At 45.1% G+C, this 26,165-nt stretch overlaps 1 protein-coding gene and 1 pseudogene across 12 annotated transcripts in view; one reads left to right on the plus strand and one right to left on the minus strand.

Annotated features, from left to right (window-relative positions):
- DTNB (dystrobrevin beta) overlaps positions 1-9,577 on the minus strand; it is a 236,340-nt gene extending 226,763 nt beyond the window's left edge. For 3 of the 12 annotated variants that reach the window (XM_059405274.1, XM_059405264.1, XM_059405263.1), the window contains exon 1: positions 9,388-9,575. The gene's annotated coding sequence lies outside the window, so the exon portion shown is untranslated. Of the gene's footprint in view, positions 1-9,387 lie in introns of all 12 variants that reach the window. The other 9 variants (XM_059405273.1, XM_059405266.1, XM_059405270.1 and 6 more) reach the window with 5 other exon arrangements.
- A 15,247-nt stretch (positions 9,578-24,824) lies between these two features.
- Positions 24,825-25,401, plus strand: LOC132022245 (small ribosomal subunit protein uS17-like; annotated as a pseudogene).
- The last annotated feature ends 764 nt before the right edge of the window (positions 25,402-26,165 follow it).

The raw sequence follows: 26,165 nt of genomic DNA on the forward strand, positions 1-26,165 counted from the left end.
CAGAGAGCCCAATGCGGGGCTCAATCCCAGGACCCTGGGACCACGACCAGAGCCAAAAGCAGAGGCTTTAACCCACTGAGCCACCCAGGCACCCAACAGTCTTTTTAAAAGACAGCACATGGAAAGGACTTGGAAGTCTGCCCTGGGTTCCAATACCACCCAGGTCACTGATCAGCTATGTGGCCCTAAAGAAGTTTTAACTTCTCTGAGCTCAGTTTCCTCACCCTTATACTGGAGATACTATAGCTAGCTTCCAAACTTGTAAAGATTAAAGAAAAGCACCTGATACACTATAGCCTCACAATAAATAATATTATTACTTGCAGAAGAAAGTCTCTCTCTGGCAAGAGGAGACAGAGCAGAGAGAAAAGTTAAAAAGAAGGAGTAAAGAGTCTACAAAAAGAAGTGAGGAAGAAGTTGGAATGGCTAGGAGCGGAACAAATCCTGTAGAGTCCCAGAAGTTACCAAAAAAATTGTTTTAACTGAGGACTATTTCATTATAGTGAAGCTTAGTTACAAGAATATTTAGCCCAGACCTGATGATTACAGCATTTCAGTCCTGTATGAGCTTATTTATAACGTTGTTAATATACAAAAATTCAAGATCAAAATTAGTTTTTCTAAAGATTTTGTTAAAAATGCATTATCAAATAAATCATATACAACATATGTTTCTCTCGGTTATCTACAACTCAGAAAGTTGTCTGTCCTCTTATATTAAGGAGAAAACTGATAATTCCAACAAATGCAAAAAAAAAAAAAAATCAACAACCAATAAAAACACAAACCAGGGGCACCTGGGTAGTTCAGTCAGTTAAGCGTCCGTCTGCCTTCAGCTCAGGTCATATCTCAGGGTCCTGGGACTGAGCCTGGGGCTTCCTGCCCAGTAGGGAGTCTGCTTCTCCCTCTTCCTCTGTCCCTGCTCATGTTCTCTCTCTGTCTCTCTTTCTCTCTGTCTCTCTCAAATAAATAAATATACTTTTAAACACAGACACACACACACACACACACGCAAACCAGGACACCTAGCTGGCTCAGTTGGAGAAGCATACAACTCTCGATCTCGAGATTGGGAATTCAAGCCTCACGTGGGGTGTAGAGATTACCTAAATAAATAAAACTTAAAAAAAAAAAATACAAACTAAGAACAGATGAAAACTTCCATAAATTGACAAAAGAAATCTACCAATAACTTTCAGTAAGTATCATATCTAATAGTGAAACACTGAAAGCAATCTCATTCAGGAAAAAGGTAAAAATGCCTATTATCATCACTGCTATTCAACTTTTGTGCTGGAGGGTCCAGGCATTGCAATAATACAAACAACAAAGTAAGTGGTATAAAGATTAGAAAGAAGCCTGGTCCATTAAGTCTTCTAATCAAAGTAGCCCAGTAAGTAAACGCTTTGATGTATCCTCTGCACTCCAAATATACACCAATAGATAAAATATTTTTAATTTTTTAAATATATTTTTAAGTGACTTGGGGCACCTGCCAGGCTCATTCGGTAGAACACATGACTCTTGATCTCAGGGTTGTAAGTTTGAGCCCCACATTGGGTATAGAGATGAATTTAAAATTAAACCTTAAAAATAAATATACATATATACCTATATTTTTTAATGGCTTAAGCAGGCTCAAAAACAAGATAAAACTCCATTTAGATCAGAAACAAAACATATACACAAATATGTGAGCAGGGCTGAAGCTACAGGCTTGCTGGATGCTGGGAGCAGAAGCAGGTGCATACCTTCTGCAGGGCGACAGTGACACAAAATAACAAAGGTGGAGAAACAGGAGACATTTGAGCTAGACTCACCGCTTAAAGCCAAGGATGGGCTGAGCTGAAAGGAAGCTACAAAATATTGCTGCCAGTCTCTGCCTAGAGCTACGGTTTATATAATGCTCTAGGCCTAGAAAAGTGGGAAGAGAAAAACACAGCCTCATGACCAGGAACTGAACCAAGACATTCACACAGTCTGTGAATCGATCTGAAATAGCCCCAATGATCTCCAAGAGTAGGAAACCCCCAACCCACCACTATTGTATCTGATTTCTTGACTATGGTCCAAAAAGTCGATGGGAACACCTGAAGCATTACCAGAGAAGGGTGAGCACAGACATGAGGAAAACAAAATCAAAAGCACTCACACTCGAATGAATCTGTAAACAAAACTTCAAAAGACATAAAGAAATATAATGCTAAGAAAGATAGCCAACAAAAGCAACAATTCAAATATGAATTCATTCCAGATGAAGTTTAATTTTAGAGAACAGTCTGACAAAGATTTATTTTTTAAGTACATTCAGGGTGCCAGGATATAAATTTCTTTAATTATTGGAAATGCAAAACTGTACAGCCACTTCAGAAGGCAGCAAGGCAGTTTCTTATAAAGCTAAACATACACTTACTGTACAATCCAGCAAAAATGTTCCTATGTATTTACTGAAAAGAGTTGAAAACCTGTGTCCAAACAAAAACCTAAACCTGAATATTTAGACATTTTACTCATAATTGCCCAAAACTGGAAGTAACCAAAATGTCCTTCAATAGGTAAATGGATAAAGAAACTGGTACCAGAATACTATTTAACAATAAAAAGAAATGTTACCCTGGTGTTTATAGCAGCATTATAGTAACAGCCAAACTACGGAAAGAGTACAAATTTCCATCCACTGATGCGTGGATAAAGAAGATATGGTATATACACGGGAATAGCACTCAGCCATCAAAAAGAATGAAACCTTGCCATCTGCAATGACACGGATGGAGCTAGAGTGTATTACGCTATGCAAAATAAGTCAGAGAAAGACGAGTACCATATGATTTCACTTATGTAATTTAAGAAACAAAATGGATGAACATATGGGGAGGGGGATAGAGAGAGAAACAAATCTTGAGATACTCTTCACTACAGAGAACAAACTGAGGGTTGACGAAGGAGGTGTGGGGGATGGGAAAGAGGGGTGATGGGTATTAAGGTGGGCACTTGTCATGATGACCACTGGGTGCCTTTTGTAAGTGATGAACCACTGAACTCTACTCCTGAAGCCAATATTGAACTGTATGTTAACTAGAATTTATATTTTAAGAAGAAAGAAATGAGCTATCAAGCCAAGAAAAGACACAGAGGAACCTTGAATGCATATCGCTAAGTGAAAGAGAACAGTCTGGAAGACTATAATACTGTATGATTTCCAACTGTATGTCATTCTGGAAAAGGCAAAACTACCGACACAGTAAAATAATCAGTAGTTATCGGAGCTCAGGGGGAGGGAGGGAGGGATGAATAGAGGGAACACGGGATTTTTAGGGCAATGAAATGATTCTGACAGTGCGAGGACATTACATGAAATGTCACGTGCTGACATTAACAATGCGGGACATTTTGCATTTGTCAAAATCCACAAAACACAAAGGACACAAAGAGAAGCCTAATATATCCTATGACCTTAAATTAGTAATAACATATCAACATTGATTCATCAGTTATAACAAAAGTGCTACACTAAAACAAGATGTTAATAACAGGAGAAACTACACATGGAGAAGAAGGGGTATATACTCTACTATCTACCCATTTTGGTCATATTCAGTCACGTATATGATTTTTTTTTTAAGATTTTATTTATTTATTTGACAGACAGAGATTACAAGTAGGCAGAGAGGCAGGCAGAGAGAGGAGGAAGCAGGCTCCCTGCTGAGCAGAGAGTCTGATGCGGGGCTTGATCCCAGGACCCTGAGATCATGACCTGAGCCGAAGGCAGAGGCTTTAACCCACTGAGCTACCCAGGCGCCCCACGTATATGATATTTTTTTTTAAAGATTTTATTTTTATTTATTTGTCACAGAGAGAGATCACAAGCAGGCAGAGAGGCAGGCTGAGAGAGAGGAGGAAGCAGGCTCCCCGCTGAGCAGAGAATCCAATTCGGGGCTCGATCCCAGGACCCTGAGATCATGACCCGAGCCGAAGGCAGAGGCCCAACCCACTGAGCCACCCAGGCGCCCCACACGTATATGATATTTTTTAAAAACCATGGATATTTGGATATATACTCAAAAGAATGGAAAGCAGGGACCTGAGCAGATATTTGAACACCCATGTCCATAAGAGCATTATTCACAACAGACAAAAGATCGAAACAACCCACGTCCCATCTATCAGTATAGATGAATGAATGAACAAATGTGTACATACATGCAATGAAAGAGTATTTAGCAAAAGAAGGACATCCTAACAGATGCTACAATATAAATGAACTCCAAAGACATGCTAACTGAAAAAAGCCAGACAAAAGGACAAATATTGTATGATTCCACTTGGAATGAGGTACCCAGAGTAGTCACATTATAGAAACAGAAAGCAGAATGGCGGTTGCCAGGGGCTGACGGGAGGTGAGACTAAGGAGGCGGTGTTTAATGGGTACAGAGTTTCAGGTGGAGAAGATTAAAAAGTTCTGGAGACGGAAAGTGTTGATGGTTCCACAACAATGTGAAGGTACTTAACGCCGCAAATGTACATTTACAAGTGGCGAAAATGGTAAACTGTATGTCATGTATATTTTACAATTTAAAAAATGAGACCAGGTGCTGAAAAACTGGTTATCCAAATGCGGGGGCGGGGGGGGGGGAGGCCTCCTTCATTATACCACACAGAAATTCCACATGGAAAGCAAAACTTTAATTTAAATTCTTTTTTAATTTACATTACAAAATTACAATTGAAATCTATACCCAATGTGGTGCTCGAACTCACAACCCCAGATCAAGCGCTGCATGCTCTTCCGACTGAGCTAGCCAAGCACCACTTTTTTAATTTTGGAAGAAAATATAGAAATATAGAATTCATACCTGGAGTAGAGAAAATTTACTTAAACCAAACACACACAGGGGCGTCTGGGTGTCTCAGCTGGTTAAGTGCCTGATTTTGGCTCAGGTCATGATCCTGGGTCCTTGGATTGAGCCCTGCATCAGGCTCCCCGCTCAGCGGGGAGTCTGTTTGTCCTTCCTCGTCCATCTCCCTCTCCCTCTACCCCAACTCACACTTGCTCTCTCTCGCTCCCAAATAAATAAATCTCAAAAAAAAAAAAAAAAAAGACACAATAGAAACTGTTTTTTAATTTAAGGGAATTTTTTTCATAAATATAACATTAAAATCTTAAACTTCCATACAAAGACTCTACCAACCATGGGGAAAGGCAAGCCTCAGACTAGCAGGACGCATCTGCAACACAAGAATCAGCATCCAAATAACACAACTGTCTGTTCCTCAGTGCATGAAGAATGAACAAGGTAATTTAAGTCTCCACAACTGAACATTACCTAGCAGTTTAAAAAAAAAAAAAAATTTAACCAGATCCACAAGTTCATGCTTAAATCTCCTGAATTAAAATATAAAATGTGCACCCCCTTGGCAATTCTGCTTCTTTCACTGACTGCGGAAATGTCTGAAATGGCAAAGAGCTTAAATGGCCTTTAATGAGGAGACGATTAAATAAACTATAGTACAATACACATACCACATAAGAGATCATGTTGTAGTCAAGAAAAATTGGGTAGATACCTATGTTCCAACATGGAAAGATCTCAGACATTTTGTTAGGGGGGAAATGTTGCGGAACAATGTACAGTTTCATGTCAATAACTCAGGGGTAGAGGGAGATTCTGCTTTTTTCTGAACTACCTAAAAATAGATGAAAATGCAAAGGCCTGATAACCGCAATTTCTGTAGAAAAGGGAGTGGACCAAGGGGACATTTATTCCAACTTTATTTTTTTAAGTGTGTGCTCATGAGCCATCCACAGCGCTGCAGTACACAGCCCCACGAACTGTGCCGGAGACAACTCCAGGAGGTACATCTGCAGGGATGCTGCTAGGAAGGGCACTCCCTACAGGTGGGCGATACACATCCTGCCCAACTAGACACCACAGCCCTGATGCTTGTGTTACTAGAAGTAAATAAAGTGAGAGGGGTGGACTATAAACCAGCATGAGGGAATTTTCTGGGATGATGTAAATTTCTATATCCTGATTAGGAGAGTGGTTACAAAGCATATATACTTTTCAAAAACTCATCCAACCGTACACAGACATCTGGGCATGTTTATTGTATGTCAACTGCACATTCATAAAGTAGATTTTAAAAAGGGACGCCAGGGTGGCTCAGTGGGTTAAGCCTCTGCCTTCCGCTCAGATCATGATCTCAGGGTTCTGGGATCGAGCACCACATCGGGCTCTGGGCTCAGTTCAGCGGGGAACCTGCTTCCCCCACTCTGCCTACCTCTCTGCCTACTCATGACTCTGTCTGTCAGAAATAAATAAATAAATAAATAATAAAAGAAACATAAATATACAGATAAATTACAGTATCACTGGGAGAACCTGGAATAAGGCACCTAAAATTACAGGACTAGAGTACCCCCAAACAAGAACTGATGGACTCCTGCTGGCTATACTCTGAAACTAAAGAGAAATTAACTTAGTTCTTCAAGGCTTACAGCACAAGATTAATCTATATTAATATTACCCTTATTTTTTATATGTGGACATGAGGGCCCTTAAAAGATTTCTATTAAAGTCATAATTTTTTTTTAAATATTTTATTTATTTATTTGAGAGAGAGACAGCGAGAGAGAGCATGAGCGAGGAGAAGGTCAGAGGGAGAAGCAGACTCCCCGTGGAGCTGGGAGCCCGATGCGGGACTCGATCCCAGGAATCCAGGATCATGACCTGAGCCGAAGGCAGTCGTCCAACCAACTGAGCCACCCAGGCGTCCCAAAAGTCATAATTTTTTTTTAAATAAAGTTATAAAATAAAAGGTAACTTGGCATTCTACTGTTTTGTTTTGTTTTTTTATTTTTTTTATTTTTTTTTTTAAGATTTTATTTAATTGACAGAGACCACAAGTAGGCAGAGAGACAGGCAGAGAGAGAGGGAAGAAGGCTCCCCGCTGAGCAGAGAGCCCAATGGAGGGCTCGATCCCAGGACCCTGGGATCATGACCTGAGCCGAAGGCAGAGGCTTTAACCCACTGAGCCACCCAGGCGCCCCTTGTTTTGTTTTTTTAATTTGATCTGTTTATTCATGAAAGGCAGAGAGAAAGAGGCAGAGGCAGGGCAGAGGGAGATGTGGGACTCAATTCCAGGACCCTGGAGCCAAATGCAGACATTCAACCGACTGAGCCACTTGGGCGCCATGTTGGTTCTAAGTCTAATTTTCTAAATAGAAAATCTGTCTCTCGTGCACAGTGGACACTCAAAAACCTTGCCAGCACACCTTTAACTACATAACCCTCTCCAAAGGTAATTCCACTTATGTATGATAAAAATCCTCATAGAACTCATAAAAGGTCAAGTTTTAATTTGGCAGACAAAGTAATCCAACAGGCACTGCAAGCCCAGGCACTGAAACAGCAGCTGGGAATTGGAGAGCCCAGAAATCCAGCCACGGCAGACAACAGGTAGAACTGCAACCCTTACAGGAGAGCAGAGATACATTCTCTTACTGCAGATGGAAGATCCAGATCAAGCGCTGCATGGATAAAGGAGGAAAAATAATGTTGCCTAGACTAAAGTACTCTTCTTCCTCAAGTGACAGAAAAGAGAAGGGGCAGAACTGAATGATTTGAAGCAATGTTCCAAGGAGTAAGCTCCCACTGGCCAATATGCAATAAAGAGTGGCAGGGTGGTCACCACCTTAGCCACTGCTTTAAATCCCCAGACCTAGAAACCTGGGTTACCTTACATGATGAAGAAGAAGAAAGGGGCACCTGGGTGGCTCAGTCGTTAAGCATCTGCCTGCATCTCAGGTCATGATCCCAGGGTCCTGAGAGGGAGCCCCACATTGGGTTCCCTGCTCAGCGGGAAGCCTGTATCTCCCTCTCCCTTTGCCTGCTGCTCCCCCTGCTTATGCTGTCAGATTAATAAATAAAATCTTTTAAAATAGTAATAAAAGGGGGCACCTGGGTGGCTCAGTCATTAAGCATCCGCCTTCAGCTTAGGTCATGATCCCAGGGTCCTGGGATTGAGCGCGCCCCCCCCACCTGCTCCCTGCTCAGCGGGAAGCCTGCTTCTCCCTTCCCCACTCCACCTGCTTGTGTTGCCTCTCTCACGGTCTCTATCTGTCAAATAAATAAAATCTTTTTTTAAAAAAAGGAGAAGAAGAAGAAAAGAAAGCCTATTTCAGGAACAGAGGAAGTCCATCAGCCATCCCTAACACCAAAGTAATTAATACTGTTTCGTGTAAAATACAGCATAACCTTGCTTGGTTCATTCATTCATCCAATAACTATTTTTTGCCTCAGTGCTGCGGGCCAGGCACTGTTCTTGTCATTAGAGATTTAGCAGTGATAGCCACGGAGCTTAATTCTAGGAAGGAAAGAAGGGAACTTCTTTTCTCTTTCCAAATTTCTTCTTCCCTTCTAAATGTTAGGCAGAACTGCCTTCAAAACTCTCCCAAATTTCTCCCACAAGCTCCTCTGACTCTTCTGCTCTATCCCCAAACCAAGCAATTTTTGGCTCCAATCTCCCAACACTGGGAAAGGACCAAAAAAAAGACCTCAAGTGAATGAAGTCTGAGGTGAAATTCAATGCCACTTTGTATTCCACACGCAAACCTTCACTACCAAATTGTCAGCACCTACACAGCAAATTACCGTTGTGTTTTACACTATTTTGTGTCCCCAGTGCTGACCACGGTTCCCTAACCCAAGGCAGCTAATCAATAAACGTCTGCTAGAAATGCTAGAAGGTCTTCCTAATCCCAAGGCCTGGCACAGGAATTTAACAGCAAGCATTTTTTAGCTCCATCCTGCCTCCTCTCAGGACACCTTCCTTTCAAAGGTGACCTCGGTGCACAGGTTCACTGTTAGGCGCCTCGGTAGTGTTTGGGGGTGATGTGAAATACATTCCCTTCCCTCTGCCAGGGCCTAACTGCCTCACCTGCCCTCTGCCAGGACCTGCCTCCTGCGCCCCTTACAGCACCTAACGCACAGCCTCCCCCCAGCAAGCCGGACTCCAGCAGCATCAGCCCGGCGCCGGCACCCCGGCCCCGCGCCCTACGGCCAAGGTGCGCTCGGGATCCCGGAGACCCCCTTCCCCGGCCCGGCGCTCAGAACCCGGCAGCGCCGGCCCAGGGCTCCGCTCCAACCCCTCGGCTCGCCCCTCCAGGGCCGGGCGCGCGGCACCGTCTCCCCTCGCCGTGCGCGCGGTGCAGCGGCCCCGGCTCCCCGAGCCCCGTCCCCGCGGCTCCCGGCCCTGCACCCCCGCAGGCTCCAGAGGTCCCGGCGCTGCGCGGGCTCCTTTCCGCTCCTCGCCCGCGCGAGGCTACAGCACCCCGCTCCTCTCCCGCAGTCCACGGCCGCCGCCGCGAACCCCCACCCCACTCACTTCCCGGCCGGAGCTGGGGACGTCGAGAAGGTCTCGGACGGCCGCAGCCTCCTCCGCCTCCTCCGGCCCGGCCCCGGCGGCTGAGGTGGCGGCGGCGCCCGCTCAGGCCCCGGAGCCGCCCCCGCGGCGAACGTTCTCAGGCGCTCGGCTCGCGCCGTTTCCCCGCCCGGCACGCGCAGCAAGCCCGCCCCCGGCGCGAGGGCGCGAGGGCGCGAGGGCGCGAGGGCGCAGGGCGGGGCGGGCACGCGCCGCCTGCGGGAGCGCGCGTCCGGGGGCGGGGCTTCCGCCTCGCGGAGGAGGGGGCGGGCAAGCGAGCCGGCCGAGTTCCCTTCGAACCCCGCCCCCTGCAGACGAGCGGACCCGCCCCCCGCCCCCCACCCCCGCCCCAGCTCGCCAGCCGGCGTGCGGACGCGCGGGGGAAACCTGCCTCCATCGGGCTTGCCCCGCACGCTGGAGGTGGGCGGCGGAGGTGCGTTTCGATTCCACAGGTATGTGCCGGGTAGCTGGGTACTCGGCGCGCCGTGACTGTAAGGTAAAGAATGCAAAGAACCACCCCATGAATCATTCATCCGCGCCTCGAGCAAGAGCTCTTACCCTGAGTGATTTTTCCAAATTTATTCAACTCAGCGAGGGTTTACTGAGCACCGACTCCGCGCCTAGCGCTGTACCAGGTGTTTTGTAGGTACACCGTCACGGTCACGGCCCCTGGTCTCGAGGTGCGCATAATTTAGTGCAAAAGCAGCCGTGTAAACAACCCGGTCTGGTGACCCATGCAAAACTAAGCCACATGGAGATGCTATGGGAGGGCAGAGGAGGAAGAGATTACTTCCACCTGGACCATGTGGTGGGGTTCTTGGAAGAGGTGGCATAGGTCTTCCACCCGGAAGGAAGAAAAAGAAAGACGTCCTAGGAGAATAAAAGGAGTGTATCCAAGGCTAGGTAAACAGCTTGGGTTCACCAACAGGTTCACCATCTCAGCCTCAGCTCTTGTGTTTTAATATTACCCATTTCTGATAGAATTCTTTCCAAACTGTGAAACGTAGGAGATGATTCGAAATTAAAGACAGCTATGGGTTTTGTTTGTTTGTTTGTTGTTGTTGTTGTTGTTGTTTTGCTTTTTGATGGTTCCAAGGATCATTTTTCTTACCACTACTTAAGGCTCAGATCAGCAGTCCTTTAAGGACAGTTGCTATGTGAGTGCCTGATGGAAGTCCCTAAGCCAAGAGCCCCCAAGCCAGTATGCTTTGCGTCTGGTTTTCACTGCTTTTTGGCACCTTATGGTAAGGCAGACCGTGCCACCTCCTGCTGCTGTCTGCCTGCCTGCTGCCTTGAGAACATCCTCTTCCTCCTCCTCTCATTTGCCTATTTTTAAACTCCTAGGGTGAAGGAAATTCTGCTAACCAACTTTGTTAAGTGAGGGTGAGCAGGTTCCTCAAAAAAGGGACATCACCTTCCACACGTGAATTTGGGGACTCTTTTACTTGCTTAGAAGACTTTTTCACAAGTGTGCAGAGTCTTGGCTGTGTTCTGAATATGTTAAGATACTCAGAATACAAGCAAGAGACATCTTGTTTATTCATTTACCACTTAGCAGGAACTATGTGGGAGGCTTTGAAAGGGTAAACATTGATCTTACCCTTTGGAGAAAAGATGTGTAAATGATGTAAAATAAATATGTCAATACTGTTTGCTGTATTTGCCCTATTGATTGAAACCAAAGTAATTTCAGTATGTGAGCTGGACTATAATAAACCTCTCTTGGAATTAACTACTCTAAGTACGTTTCTATTAGCATCTCTCCTTCGCCGTTCTGTACCTCATCACCTCCCACGTCCTCAGAAAACTCCTTTCAAACATATTTCGATCGTGCCCCAGCTCTCACTCCCAGAATTATCAACCACTCTTACCTTTTCCTTCACCATCTGCTGTGTTCAAGCTTTTCCTGTCCTCAAGAAAAAGAAACCCCTCTGTCCCTCTGCATTGTCTTCTAGGTACTGCTTGCTCCCTTTCTGTAGTTTCCTTCACAAACATCCTGAGAGCAGTTTGCACTCATTGCTGCCAACTCAGCAGCTTCTCCCTTGTCAGCCCACGGTTGTGTGACTTCTGTCCCCACCACATCACCGTGCCACTCAGTCATTAAGGGCTTGCTTGATCAGAAATGCCACAGGCTGTTTTTGAGTCTGTATCACAGAGCTTTTGGTGGCATCTGACGACACAAAGCACCCCAGTCTTTTTGAAACTCCCTTGGCCTTATGACATGACTTATTTCTTCATCCCTCTCACCCCTCCTGAGTCTCCTGGGTTCTGTTCTCAGCTTTCATTTCACCCCACACAATCTCCTGAAGCCATTCCATGTGCCTCCGCCTGCCACATAGGCCAGCAACTCCCAAGTTCATTATCTGGCTCAGACCACTCCTCTGAGCTCCACAGACACAAAAGCCTGCTGGATTTCTCCACCTGGATGTCCTACAGTCACCCCGAGCTCGACAAGTGTAAAACTCTTTAGGATCACTGTCTACTCAGTTGCCCAGTTCAGAACTGGGGAAGTCATCCTTGGTTCCTTCCTTCCCATCCCTACCACACTCAACGACGCGGCTGATCCTTTTCATAAAGAACTCTAGAATCTGTCCCTCACCTAGATTGATGCAATAGCCTTTGATCTTATCCCTCTCCTGTGGTCTCATTCCTTCCATTCCATATTCCATACTGCATGTCAGGAAAAAACTTTCCAGAATGTGCTGCCTGTATAGGTTGCTACTCAGCCTGGCAGGCAACACCTTCCATTTATCTAGCCCCTGTCTGTCTCCCCACTCCCTCTTTTGTCACTTCCCACACACATCCCATCCAAACTTCTGGAATGTTCCTACTTTCCCTTGCCTCGACAGCTTTGTGCTTATTTCTCTCTGGGTTTGGAGTGTCATTTGAGTACAAGCAAAGAATGTCCAACATTGGTGTAGCTGAAGTTCCACATATAATGAAACTTTCTGGAAATAAGAAAAAGTGAACCAACATAATGAAAGAACCCCTGTGTACCTGGGGAAATCATCACAAAACAGTCAATTCTAAGAGCCAGCCTCTTCAAACTATTAGATAAAAATAAGAGTTGCCAAAGCCTCCGTGCAAAAAGCTCAAATTACTTAAAAGGGTAAGGACATGAGGCTGCAGTACATTAAATTCTGCAAATTCTGCAAATTCTTTGTCCCTTCATTTGATCCATGTTGACCCAAGTAAATTGCTTGACCAAAGAATGTGTGATGTATATGGGACTTCCAGGCCTAGGTCATAAGGAGTCTGAAGAATCCACCTGCATCTTCGAGAACACGTGCTCTTGAGGTCCTGAGCCACAGTATGAAATATCTAACTCCTTGGGCACCTGGGTGACACAGTCGGTTAAGCATCCGACTCTTGGTTTCGGCTCAGGTCATGATCTCGGGGTCCTGGGATGGAGCTCCACATCCAGTTCTGTGCTCAGCGTGGAGTCAGCTTGTGATTCTCTCTCCCCCTCCCCCTGCCCCTCTTACTCATGCAGTCTGTCTCTCTCTAAAATAAATAAACCTTTAAAAAAAAAAAAATCTGACTCCCATGGAGAGGCTCTGAGATGGCATAGAGAGGGAGAGAGGGAGAGAGGCTAGACGGCCCTAGCCAATGTGAGTGAGGCCATCACGAATGTCCTATATTGGTTCAGCCCTCAGCTGGGTACCACTGAGAGACCCCAGTGGAAGCGATGTGGAACAGAAGAATAATCCACCCAGACCCCCCTAAATTCCTGACCCCAAAGATTGTGAAATTACAATCAAAATAGTTCTCTCCTTAAGCCATTACTTTTTTTTTTGTAAAATTTATTTATTTATTTATTTATTTGACAGAGATAGATCACAAGTAGTCAGAGAGGCAGACGGGGGGTGGGGGGAGCAGGCTCCCCACTGAGCAGAGAGCCCGATGCGATCCCAGGACCCTGGGATCATGACCTGAGCCGAAGGCAGAGGCTTTAACCCACTGAGCCACCCAGGCGCCCCAAGCCATTACTTTTCACGGTGGATGGTTTGTTACCGAATCTGGTAACTGAAATATCTGACGTCAGACTTCTCAAGAGCAAAGCAAGGCAATAGTGATGCAGCATTTTCTAAAAACTTAAGCAAAGAAAATGCAAGCTACGGGATTTTGTATCCACCCCCATCCATGCTGGTTTTCAAGCACTGAACTCTATAGAGAGAGGGGGAAAAAAAAAAAAAACTCTTTTTAAAATGCAAGAACTCAAAGAATAGTATGCACATAAGCCCATCCTAAGTATTTGCTGAAGCAGGGGTCAGCACATTTTCTCTAAAGCATCAGATAGCAAGTGTGTGGGGTTTACAAGTCTAATATTCAACGCTGCCGTTGAAGCACAAAAGCCTCCATAGATACACACAAAGAAGTGAGTGTCGCTATGTTCCAAATAAGTTGGATTTACAAAGATAGGCAGCCAGGGTCGCTGGGGTGGCTCAGTTGGTGAAGCATCTGACTTGGTTTTGGCTCAAGTTGTGATCTCAGGGTCATGAAGTCAAGCCCCACATTGGTCCCTGCTCAGCAGGGAGTCTGCTTCTGTCCCACTCTCTCTGGTTCATTCTCTCTCTCTCTCTCTCCCTAAAATAAACAAATAAAATCTTAAAAAAAAAAACTTGAATTGACCTGTAGGTTGCAGTTTGTCACTCTTATACCAGAGAAAAGAAACAGAGAAAGTTATTTCTCCCAAAAAACACAAGGCCCCTATGATTTAAGAAAATAACATACTGTGACCAAATAGGGTGTTCTATTAGTCTGCTAGAACTACCATAACAAAGTACCATAGATTGACCTGAAGAATAGAAATTTATTTCCTCAGAGTTCTGGAGGCTGAAAGTCCACTATGAAAGTGCCAGAAGGATGGAGTGTCTGGGTGACTCAGTCACTAAGCATCTGCCTTCAGATCAGGTCATGACCCCAAGGTCCTGGGCTTGAGCCCCGCATCCAGCTCCCTGCTCGGGAAGGGAAGACTGCTTCTCCCTCTCCCACTCCCCCTGCTTGTGTTTCTTCTCACTGTGTCTCTCTGTGTCAAATAAATAAATAAATAAATAAATCTTTGAGGGGGGGGGGAGAAAAAGAAAGAAAGTGCCAGAAGGATTGGTTTCTTCTGAGGCCTGTCTCCTTGACTTGTAGATAGCCTTCTCCTCCCTGTGTCTTCACTGTATACTGTGAGTAACTGTCCTAAAGGTACCAGTCATAGTGAAGTAAGGCCCACACTAATAACCTCATTTTATTTTTTTATTTTTCTTTACTTATTTATTAGTAATCTCTACACCCAATGTGGGACTCAAACTCACAATCCCAAGATCAAGAGTTGAGTACTCCTCTGACTGAGCTGGTCAGGCACCCCCTGATGACCTCATTTGAATTTAAGTACCTCTTTTAAGACAATATAGTCACATTCAGTACTGATTAGGACTTCAACAACCTAATATAAAGGCTAAAACTATAAAACTCTTAAAAGAAAACGTAGGTATAAATCTTTGTTACCTTGGCAAAGCCTCCTTAGATGCACACCACAAGCACAAATGACAAAAGAAAAAGTAGATAAATTTGACTTTATCAAAATTAAATACCTTTGTGCATCAAAGGACACTATAATAAGATGCAAAGATGTTTCTTTGCATTTTTTCCAAGAAGATATATACATCTGATCGATAAACACGTGTAAAGATGTTCAACATAATTAGCTCTCGGTGGGACGTAAGTCAAAAGCATGAGGTACCACTTCACCCCCACTGGGATGGCTCCCATCAAAATCACAGACAATAGCACGTCTTGGTGAGAATGTGAAGAAATTAGAACCTTGAAACATAGCTGGTGGGAATGTAAAAAGGTGTGACTGTTTCAGAAAACAGCTTGGCAGTCCTCGGATTGTTAAATATAACATTACAGGGCCTCACGATTCTATTTCTAGGTGTATACCCCAAGAGACTTGCAAATAGACACCCACACTACAACCTATACACAAATCTTCACAGTCTTAGTCATAACAGTTAAAAAGTGAAAATGACCCCAAACTCCATCACCTGATGAATGGATAAACAAAATGTGGTACATCCATCCATATAATGGAATAGTATTTATTAAAAAGTATAAAAAATACTAAAAATAGTATTTATTAAAAAGGAACAGAGCCGGGGTGCCTGGGAGGCTCAGTAGGTTAAGCCGCTGCCTTCAACTCAGGTCACGATCTCAGCGTCCTAGGATCGAGCCCCGCCTCAGGCTCTCTGCTCAGGGGGAGTCTGCTTCCTCCTCCTCTCTCTCTCTGCCTGCCTCTCTGCCTACTTGGGATCTCTGTCTGTCAAATAAATAAACAAAATCTTTAAAAAAAGAACAGAGCCAGGGTGCCTGGGTGGCTCAGTCAGTTAAGCATCCAACTCTTGATTTCTGTTCAAGTTGTGATCTCAGGCTTGTGAGATTGAACCCAGCTTGGGCTCTGTGCTGGGCATGGAGCCTGCTTAGGATTCTCTCTCTCTCTCCCTCTTCTTCTCCTACTCCCTCTCCCACCCACACCACCCCACCCACACATGCATGCTCTCTTTCTCTTAAAAAACAAACAAACAAACAAAAACAGAATTGAGCATATGTTATAACATGGAGGGAAGCAGGCTCCCTGCAGAGAGCCCAAATCGGGGCCCAATCCCAGGACCCCGGGACCATGACCTGAGCCGAAGGCAGAAGCCCTAACCCACTGAGCCACCCAGGTGCCCCTGAATGTTACACTTTAAATGGATGAATTGAAAGGTATGTGAGGGGTACCTGGGTGGCTCAGTGGGTTAAAGCCTCTGCCTTCAGCTCAGGTCATGATCCCAGGGTTCTGCGATCGAGCCTGGCCTCAGGGTCTCTGCTCAGTGGGGAGCCTGCTTCCTCCTCTCTCTCTCTCTGCCTGCTTCTTTGCCTACTTGTGATCTCTGTTTGTCAAATAAATAAATAAATCTAAAAATAATAATCATTTAAAAAAAGAAATGTATCTGAATTATGTCTCAGTAAATCTGATAAGACAATCCTCAAAGACAAAAGTATACTTGGAAGAGACATCCTCTGGTTTTTGTTAAGAGTTCAACATCGTTAAGATGACAGTTTTCCTTATATTAACTTATAAATTCAGTAAGATTCTCCCAAAATGGAGAAAAGTTTTTTTTCTTGTTTTCTGAAGCTAAACAAATTGATCCCAAAGTTCTTGTGGAAGAACAAGCACTTGGGAGCAGCTGGTAGAACACTCAAAGGACATATGAGAGAAGACCAACTCTACTACGGAGCCTCTTGGCTGAAAACGGTGTGATTCTGGCACATGAATAGGCAGACCAGTGAAACCGAGTGGAAGGTGCAGAAGTCAGTCCAACTACATGTGAATTCTGGCATATGAGAAGCAGTCAAATGACTGAGACAAAGAAGGACTTTTTATTACGGTGTTGGGACAACTGTCCAGCCACACACAGCCTCACTCTCTTGGTGAGCTTATGGAGATCAAGCATTACTAAAGGGAATGCGAAATAGTACAACCCCTTTGGAGGGGAGTTTGCCAATATCTAACATGCATTAGTCTGTGCATTTCCCTTTCTTTTTTTTTTTTTATGTTTATTTATGAGAGAGAGAGAGAGAATGAAGGGAGAAGGAGGGAGGGGCCGAGGAGAGGGAGAGAGTCTTAAGCAGTCTCCATGCTGAGTGTGGGGCCAGACGAGGGGCTCAATCTCATGACCCTGAGATCACAACCTGAGCCAAAACCAAGAGTCAGATGCTTAACTGACTGCACCACGCAGATGCCTCTGTGCATTCAACTTTCAACCTAGTACTCCAACTTGTAGGAATTAACTCTAAAGATATCTCCAGAAATAATATGTTCACCTGCATAGGTATGCTTCTTCACTGTACCATTGCTCATAAATACAGAATATCGGAAGCTACCTAAATGCCTGAACAGAGAGGACTGGTTGAGTAAACTTACAATGGACTCCTAGGAAGCAATAAAAAGGAATGAGGAATATCTTTATGAACTGATTCGTAGTAATTTCCAGGGTATATTATTAAGGTCTTTTTAAAATATATTTTATTTATTTATTTGACAGAGAGAGAGAGAGATCACAAGTAGACAGAGAGGCAGGCAGAGAGAGAGGAGGAAGCAGGCTCCCCGTGGAGCAGAGAGCCCGATGCGGGGCTTGATCCCAGGACCCTGAGATCACGACTTGAGCCGAAGGCAGCGGCTTTAACCCACTGAGCCACCCAGGTGCCCTATTAAGGTCTTTTTAAATTTTTATTTTATTATTATTTTTTAAGATTTTTATTTATTTATTTGTTGAAGAGAGAAAGAGAGCACAAGCAGGAAGAGCAGCAGACACAGGGGAAAGCAGGCTCCCCACTAAACAGAACTCTGATCCCAGGAACCTGAGATCATGACCTGAACCGAAGGCAGACGATTAACCGACTAAGCCACCCAGGCACCCCATATTATTAAATTTTAAAAGCAAAGTGCAAAAGCAAATGTATAGTATGCTACCTTTTGTGTAGTAAAGATAATAAATTAGAAAATAGGGGTACCTGGGTGGCTCAGTGGGTTAAAGCCTCTGCCTTCGGCTCAGGTCATGATCCCAGGGTCCTGGGATCGAGCCCCACATTGGGCTCTCTGCTCAGTTGGGAGTCTGCTTCCCCCTCTCTCTCTGCCTGCCACTCTGCCTACGTGTGATCTCTGTCTATCAAATAAATAAATAAAATCTTTTTAAAAAATAACAAATAAATAAATTAGAAAATAAAATGGAATTGATTCTTTTAGTAAAAGATCGTCACAAGGACAATAAACCAGAAAACAATAAAATTGGTTGCTGGGTGCCTGGGTGGTCAGTCGTTAAGCAGCTGCCCTGGGCTCAGGTCATGATCCCAGGGTTCTGGGATCGAGGCCCACATCGGGCTCCCTGCTAGGTGGGAAGCCTGCTTCTCCCTCTCCTGCTCCCCCTGCTTGTGTTCTCTCTCTCTGTGTCTCTCTCTGTCAAATAAATAAATAAAACCTTTAAAAAAAAATTGGTTGCTTGTAAGGGATTGGGTAAAGGAATAGGCAGAAAGGATACAAGAGGGAGAGACAATTTTGGGGATATCTTTTGGGATAGTTTTGGCTTCAGGAAACATGTTAATGTCACATACATTCAAAAGTAAAATTAAGGGCCACCTGGTTGGCTCAACTGGAGGCGCATGCAACTCTTGATCTCAGGGTTGTGAGTTTGAGCCCCCTGTGGAGTATAGAGATTACTTAAATAATAAAACTTTTAAAACTCATCATAAGAATAAAATTAAATAAAACTAAATCAACAAACATAAGAAAAAGTTAAAAACCTGTAACTAGATGCAAATAGAAACAAATACACCCAATTGTGCTTCAGGTACGTGACATAACCACATGAAGAGGAAGAAAGAAGTAAACCAAGAAATTTCTTGTAGAGTACTTAGATCCACCCCCAGTTGAATACAGATTACAAGCTGGAAAAAAAAGAATACCAGGAAAAGACAAAACACAGCGACCAATAAACATTTAAAATATTATCTTTATTGCTAAGATTTATAAGTTAAAATAGCAAAATCTTTGATATTTAATATCCAGTGTTAAAGAGTTTTTTGAAGAAATATAAATTATAGGACCTTTCTGAAAAGTGATTTGGAAATATATCTATCTTTTTTTAAATGTTTATTTATTTGACAGAAAGAGAGAGATCACAAGTAGGCAGAGACAGACAGAGAGAGATGGGGAAGCAGGCTCCCTGCTGAGCAGAGAGCCCGATGTGGGGCTCGATCTCAGGACCCTGGGATCATGACCTGAGCCAAAGGCAGAGGCTTTAACCCACTGAGCCACCCAGGCGCCCCTATCATTTTTTTTTAATGTTGATATCCTTTGACCCAGAAATACAAATTCTTGCTGTCTATTTGACAAAAACACTCAGCAATGTGTAATTAAATTTATGCATTTGGATATCTTACCAGAATTACTTCTAAAACTGAAATTGAAAAAAAAAAAACAACAACAGGCATAAGACGTCAATTGAATTACAAGATATCCATTAGATAGATGGAAGATGTCACCACCATGAAAATGATAGTGTAAAAGAATGTTTCGTGTCCTGGGAAAGTATAAAATGGTATGTGTAGTACAATTCTGACTTTGCTGAATAATATTTGTGAGAGACAAACCACCCCTAGTGGAAAAGGTTCAAAAATATAAGCAGACATTTTATAGGAGGGTAAACACATATGGCAAGTCAATGCACGGAAAGATCCTCAAGTTCATTAGTATTCAGGAAAATGCAAATTATTACTACTATGTTATAAATCTACTAGAAAGGCAAAAGTTTTAAAGTCTGACAATTCCAGGGACACCTGGGTGGCTCAATCTGTTGGGTATCTGCCTTCAACTCAGGCTCAGGTCATGATCCTAGAATCCTGGGATCGAGCCCCACGACTGTTTCCCAGCTCAGCGGGGAGCCTGCTTCTCCCTCCCCCTCTGCCTGCTGCTTCCTCGGCTTGTGCTCTATCTCTGTCAAATAAATAAATAAAATCTTGGGGCGCCTGGGTGGCTCAGTGGGTTAAAGCCTCTGCCTTCGGCTCAGGTCATGATCCCGGGGTCATGGGATCGAGCCCCGCATCGGGCTCTCTGCTCAGCGGGTAGCCTGCTTCCTCATCTCTCTCTGCCTGCTTCTCTGCCTACTTGTGATCTCTGTCTGTCAAATAAATAAATAAAATCTTTAAAAAAATAAAAATAAAAATAAAAATAAATAAATAAATAAATAAAATCTTAAAAAAAAAAAAAAAGTCTGACAATTCCAAATATCAGACAGGAGTCTGATCAGATGGAAACATTCTTTATAGCCAAAGATTTCACCCCAAAGACACTCTTGACACATGCACCAGAATGACAAAATACTGAGAACAATTCAAGTGACTAGCAAGAAATGAACAAACACATAAATTATGTGCAACTCGACAACGGAAGTACTGGATAGCAGTCACAAGGGAAAAACTCCAGCGACACAACCCAGCGTGGATAAAGTGAACCCATGTGTTTTTTTGAATGAAAAAAGCAAGAGACATATGATGAGAGCATGATACCATTTTTATAAAGCTTAAACTCAAGTAAACCCAAACAATTTATAAAATCACTTTTTTTTTAAAGATTTTATTTATTTATTTGACAGACAGAGATCACAAGTAGGCAGAGAGGCAGGCAGAGAGAGAGGAGGAAGCAGGCTCCCAACTGAGCAGAGAGCCCAATGTGGGGCTTGATCCCAGGACCCTGGGATCATGACCTGAGCCGAAGGCAGAGGCTTTAACCCACTGAGCCACCCAGGTACCCCTAAAATTACTTTTATAAAGCAAAGGAATAATAAACCCAGACTTGGAGAAAATAGTTACCTCAAGGGAGGCAAGCTGGGAGAGCCATTAGGTAAATGACAATTATTATCAATTATTCATATTGTTCGGCTTCTTGGTGTTTGTGTTAAAAGAGATAGAGGGAAAGAGTATTATAGGGGTGTGTGTGTGTGCATGTGTGTTGTGTTTCCTGAAGAAAAAACTGGAAGAATAAAAACCAAATAGTAGCAGAGATTATCTCTGGGGGGTAGGATTAGGAGTGCTTTTAATTTTCTTTGTATTTGTTTATATTTTCCAATGGTCTTAAACGAATATGCACTTTTTTGAAGAAGGGAGAATTTTATTTTATTTATCTTTTTACTTTGTTTTGTATTTATTTGACAGAGATCACAAGTAGGCAGAAAGGCAGACAAATGGTGGGGGCGGGGTGGGGAGAGAGCAGGCTCCCTGCTGAGCAGAGAGCCCAATGTGGGGCTCAATCCCAGGACCCTGAGATCATGACCTGAGCAGAAGGCAGAGGCTTAACCCACTGAGCCACCCAGGTGCTCCAAATGTGCACTTTTTTGAAAACAGGAAAAAATATTTTTCAAAATCTATCTTTAGAGCCTGTCCCATTTGCATGCTGCAGTCTGAACATCCAAGTCTTAGTTTCCACGGTAATAAATGATCCGAGGAAGAGGTACGCAGCGGAATCCCCAAGGTCATCTGTGACACCAAGTTTGGCCAGGTAGTGAGCTCACGGTGGGGGAAATAAAGCTGCAGAAGGATGTTAGCGAGCTGCGTGGTAGGGCAGACACCTGCCAGCTGAGAGTCCGTGTGGGCAACAAGGAGGTAACAACATCTCAAGGAAAAGAATTTAATGAACCTGAAAACCATTTCTTGAAGTTACGAATCCACTGCCCTGCCCTGCCCTTTACCCCCTGACAAAAATCCCTGATAACGTGTAGATAAGAATACTGGAAACAAAATATCACAATCCCATCCTTGTATCAAATGATAGGAAACTGTCACCATAATGTGTGTCATTCTGTTCTCTGGCACTTATGGAGGGTACCACGGGACTGGAAAGAGTTCAACAGAGAGTAATTAAAACGGCAGGGGGAAAGAGTGCTCTTCACATGACGACAAGCAAAAAAACCGAACACTGGCCTGCAGAGGAAGACCAGAGCTTAAAGGTGATATGCCAAAGGCATACAGAGTCGGAAAGATGCAGTCGCCGAATCTTCTGGGCCAGCAGTCAGGGGTGGCTGATGGTAGCTGAGAGAGGCAAATTTGGAAGAGATTAATAGGAACAGCTACTTTGCATGGTGGGTAGCAATGTGGAAATCTGTCCTCCCTCCCACAGAGGCTGAATCATTGGTTCTCAGTCTTCACCACACATGCAGTGAAGATGGCCCAGGAGACCCACCGGGAGGCTGGAAGGGACAAGACCACCAGGAAGAGAGACGGTACTGAGACCGTGGTAATCTCGCGCTCCGTAAGGTCTCGTGAGGTCTGAGAGTCTGGGACGGATTGCACGGAAAACCTGACAAATGAAACCTTGTGAGATGTACATTACAGTCAGCAGGTTTGCTTTTCAACAGAACTGTCCTTGGGCGTCATGCTGGGGATTGTACTGAGCCACCCACTGGGGTATTTCCCATGTGCCAGTGGTCACAGGAAGAGCTCCCATTCCGCCATGCTGTAGAAAGCTTGGGAGGCCGGAGCCTAAATGATACACTAAAGATCCTCAATAATTCCCCCAGGAGGGGCACGTGGGTGGCTCAGACGGTTAAGCATCTATCCGACTCTCGGTTCGGCTTAGGTCATGGTCTCCGGGGCCTGAGATCAAGCCCCACATCGGGCTCCACACACAGCACAGATTCTTCTTGCCCCTCTCCCTGTGCTTTTCCCCCTCCCTCTCGCTCATAAGTAAATAAAATTTATTAAAAAAAGAAAAAAAAAAGAATTCCCCCAGGAAGGCAACCCAGAGGCCACAGCATCAATGGAAGGTAAATCCTAGGTTTCGAGGATTTACCAAAGGCTAATTTTTTATGTGGTGTTTTCAGATACCTCAAAAGATCAACAATTTCTGTATTGACTAAACTTTCAAGAGGTTCTGATCATAGGAAGAGGGCAAAGGGCACTTGCGGACCAGCTCAGTGGAAGGAGGAAGACAACTGTGCTGGCGCGCTAGTGCCCACACGGGCCCGAGTGCCCTTCCCCCACACTGCCGGCCGCTCCCTCGTGGGTGACGGGGGCTTTATATGCCAGAATGTCCCCAGACAGCCTTGGACATTGGAATAAAAGTTTTTCGGGTCCCTGTTACCGTGTAGCGAAGAAAGAGAAGAGAACTACGCATGCCCAGTGCCCTTCTGAGCCCCACTTCTGGGCTCCTCTCTAGAACCAGAAAGATGGACGCACGAGCCCAGCAGGCCCCGGCACAAGAAAGTGCTTCCTTGTTACCCGTGCTGAGCTGTTCTGCCTTTTCTCGAGTCTCAGCATTCGCTGCTTCCTTGACTTGCGGTTAGCCTCTCCTGCTCCATGCCTCAGCACATTCGTGTTCCTCGTCTCAGCATTTCAGAGCTCAGCCTGTGGCAGCCCTCGGCGCCTTGTTCCCCACCGTGGATTCTTCCAGGGCCTGGGTCACCCCTGCTGAGCGCTTCTCTGGGCCTCCACAGGGGCCTCTGCGGCTTCATCTCATGTCCTATGAAGGGTGCTTCCAGTAACCGCTAGAACCATGGTGTGCCTAGAAAAGTTCCTCCTTTTTCTCTCACTGGGATGTTTCCATCTGTTGCAGAGACGCAGGAGTGGCAGAGCCCAAACGCAGAAAGGAAAAGAGTCACCTGTTGGAACTGAGGAGCAGGGACAGCTGTAGCAAACCGAGTGGAACCCCGGGAAGGCCAACTCCCTCCCTCCAGGCCAGCGGCATCATCCCAGCCGCGCCCCCAGAGCTCTGGGCTCCCCCTTGGGGACGGGGCAGCTTTCCACCTCCTCTATTTCTCCCTTCTTTAACTGCCCCAAATCCAAAACCACTTCACTGTCGGGTGAGGGAAAACTCCAGAAACAAACTTCACCCACAGAGGCCATCTCAGGTACCGAGATGACCCACTGGGTCCAGTTTGATTTGTTGAGGCTTTTAAATGCACATCTGTCCTCTACTTATCTCCCCAAACTTTTTTGTTTCCGCCTCCGGATCTGATTACTCTCTACCACACATCGAGGGCTCATTTCCTACCCCATTTATTGGACTCCAGACCTTTCCAGACACTAATACTAGATCATCTTCTATTGTCCCCACCAATATCCATCCATACCCTGTTTCTAGATCAAACTCGAACTCCACCTTCTCCAAAGAGCCAGTGTATTAGATCCAGTCTCCCTGCATTCTGACCACTTCTGTGTTGTATCCCCTACACCGCCAGGCCCAATGGCCGTGTTCTGATTTTTGCCTTGGTTGACATGTTGATTAGTAAGTAGTTCGGGCTTTCTCATATGTGCCCATTATGCTTCCTCAACTAGATTTCAAGTTCCTCAAAACCCAGGACTCATGGTCAGAACATGTGATGAGAGCCGTGGCCATAAGAGATGAGAGGGAGGCCTTGGGCTTGGGTTGGGCCTCTAAGGGTCTGCACCTGGCTGGGATGCAGGTGTTAAGTGTAATTATGATGGAGGAGACTATATTCTGTTCGTAGACTAACATAGCTTAAACCGCATTCCCACCAGTCAGCATCCTTTCGTGGCTCCTCAGAACTCTGGAAAAGTCGTGGACCTGAGGAGATTGAGAACCTGTGTAGTACTTGGGTGTTTGGTGAGAAACATCAAGGAGGAGCTCCATGCCAGCGCCACACAAACTACCATACCTTGTGCTGTGTTTCTAGAACTTTCTTACTATCAGTTCATATTTAATGAACAATTACTGTGTGCCTGGCTCAGTCAGTAGAGCATGAGACTCTTAATGAACAATTACTGTGTACTAGGCTATCAATAGAATAGAAGGTCTAAAAGACAGACCTAGAAATTTCTGCTTAAAGAAGCTTACAGACTTTCCTCAGGTACACAGGAAGATGGCGGACATTCAGGCTGAGCATGTGTACCAGAAACAGCTGACCAGCTTCCAACATAAGAAGAGGGGCCTGTTTGGAGAAACTGGCAAAGAGAAGGTCCTGCGATACTAAAGAAACATCAGTCTGGGCATTGAGATGCCGATGGAGGCCACGGAGGACACCTGTACTGACAAGTAATGGCCCTTTACTGATCGTGTCTCCATCTGAAGACAGATCCCGTCTGGGGGTGGTGACCAAGATGAAGACACAAAGGCCCATTTTCACCCCCTGAGACTACCTCCACCACAACCTAAAGTACAGCTACTTCGAGAAATGCCACAAGAACATATCCATGCACCTGTGCCCCCCTTCCCCGTTTCAGGGACATCCATCCAACATTGTCACCGCGGGTGTGTGCCAGCCCTTGAGCGAGACTGTGCTCTTCAGTGTGCTGAACATCACCAAGGCCACTGGCAGCAAGAAGCCAGAAGCTCTGAGATTAGACATCTGCCCATCCATCCCCCCAAAGAAAAAAGTTATGTTCCTAGTCAAAAAAAAAAGAAAAGAAAAGAAAAGAAAGAAACAGTAGCAGCTTACAGATGGCCAGTGAATTATACAGAAATGACCATTTTAAAGACAGACTATGTTGGGCGCCTGGGTGGCTCAGTGGGTTAAGCCTCTGCCTTTGGCTCAGGTCATGATCTCAGTGTCCTGGGATCGAGTCCCGTATTGGGCTCTCTGCTCAGCTTCCCCCTCTCTCTCTGCCTGCCCCTCTGCCTACTTGTGATTTCACTCGGGGAGCCCAAAGAAGAAGACTCATTGAGTCTAGAGGCATGGTGTGGCTGACTGGAACAGTCATGGTCCCCAGGGAGTCATGCCTCATGATACCCATGCCCTTGGGTGTTGCCTTCCCCCATCAACTCTGACTTGGCCTCGTGACTTGTCCAGTGGGACAAACGACACACATACACAAGCAGAGGCTTGCACGGTAGGACTTGCTCTCGTTGCCAGGTAAGGAAGCCAGTCTGGCCTAGAGAAGAGCCCAAGTGCAGGAAAACAGAGACAGTCTCGCTGTTGGTCGGCACCCACTGCCAGACGCGGGGGAAAGCCGTCTTGGACACTCCGGTCCCGTTGACCTTGCAGTTATCGTGCAGCCTTAAGAATGCGCCCTAGTGGGGCGCCTGGGTGGCTCAGTGGGTTAAGGCCTCTGCCTTCGGCTCAGGTCATGATCCCAGAGTCCTGGGATCGAGCCCCACATCGGGCTCTCCGCTTGGCGGGGAGCCTGCTTCCTCCTCTGTCTCTGCCTGCCTCTCTGCCTACTTGTGATCTCTGTCTGTCAAATAAATAAATAAAATCTTAAAA

Source organism: Mustela nigripes, chromosome 7 (genome assembly GCF_022355385.1).
Source record: "Mustela nigripes isolate SB6536 chromosome 7, MUSNIG.SB6536, whole genome shotgun sequence".
NCBI lineage: Eukaryota > Metazoa > Chordata > Mammalia > Carnivora > Mustelidae > Mustela > Mustela nigripes.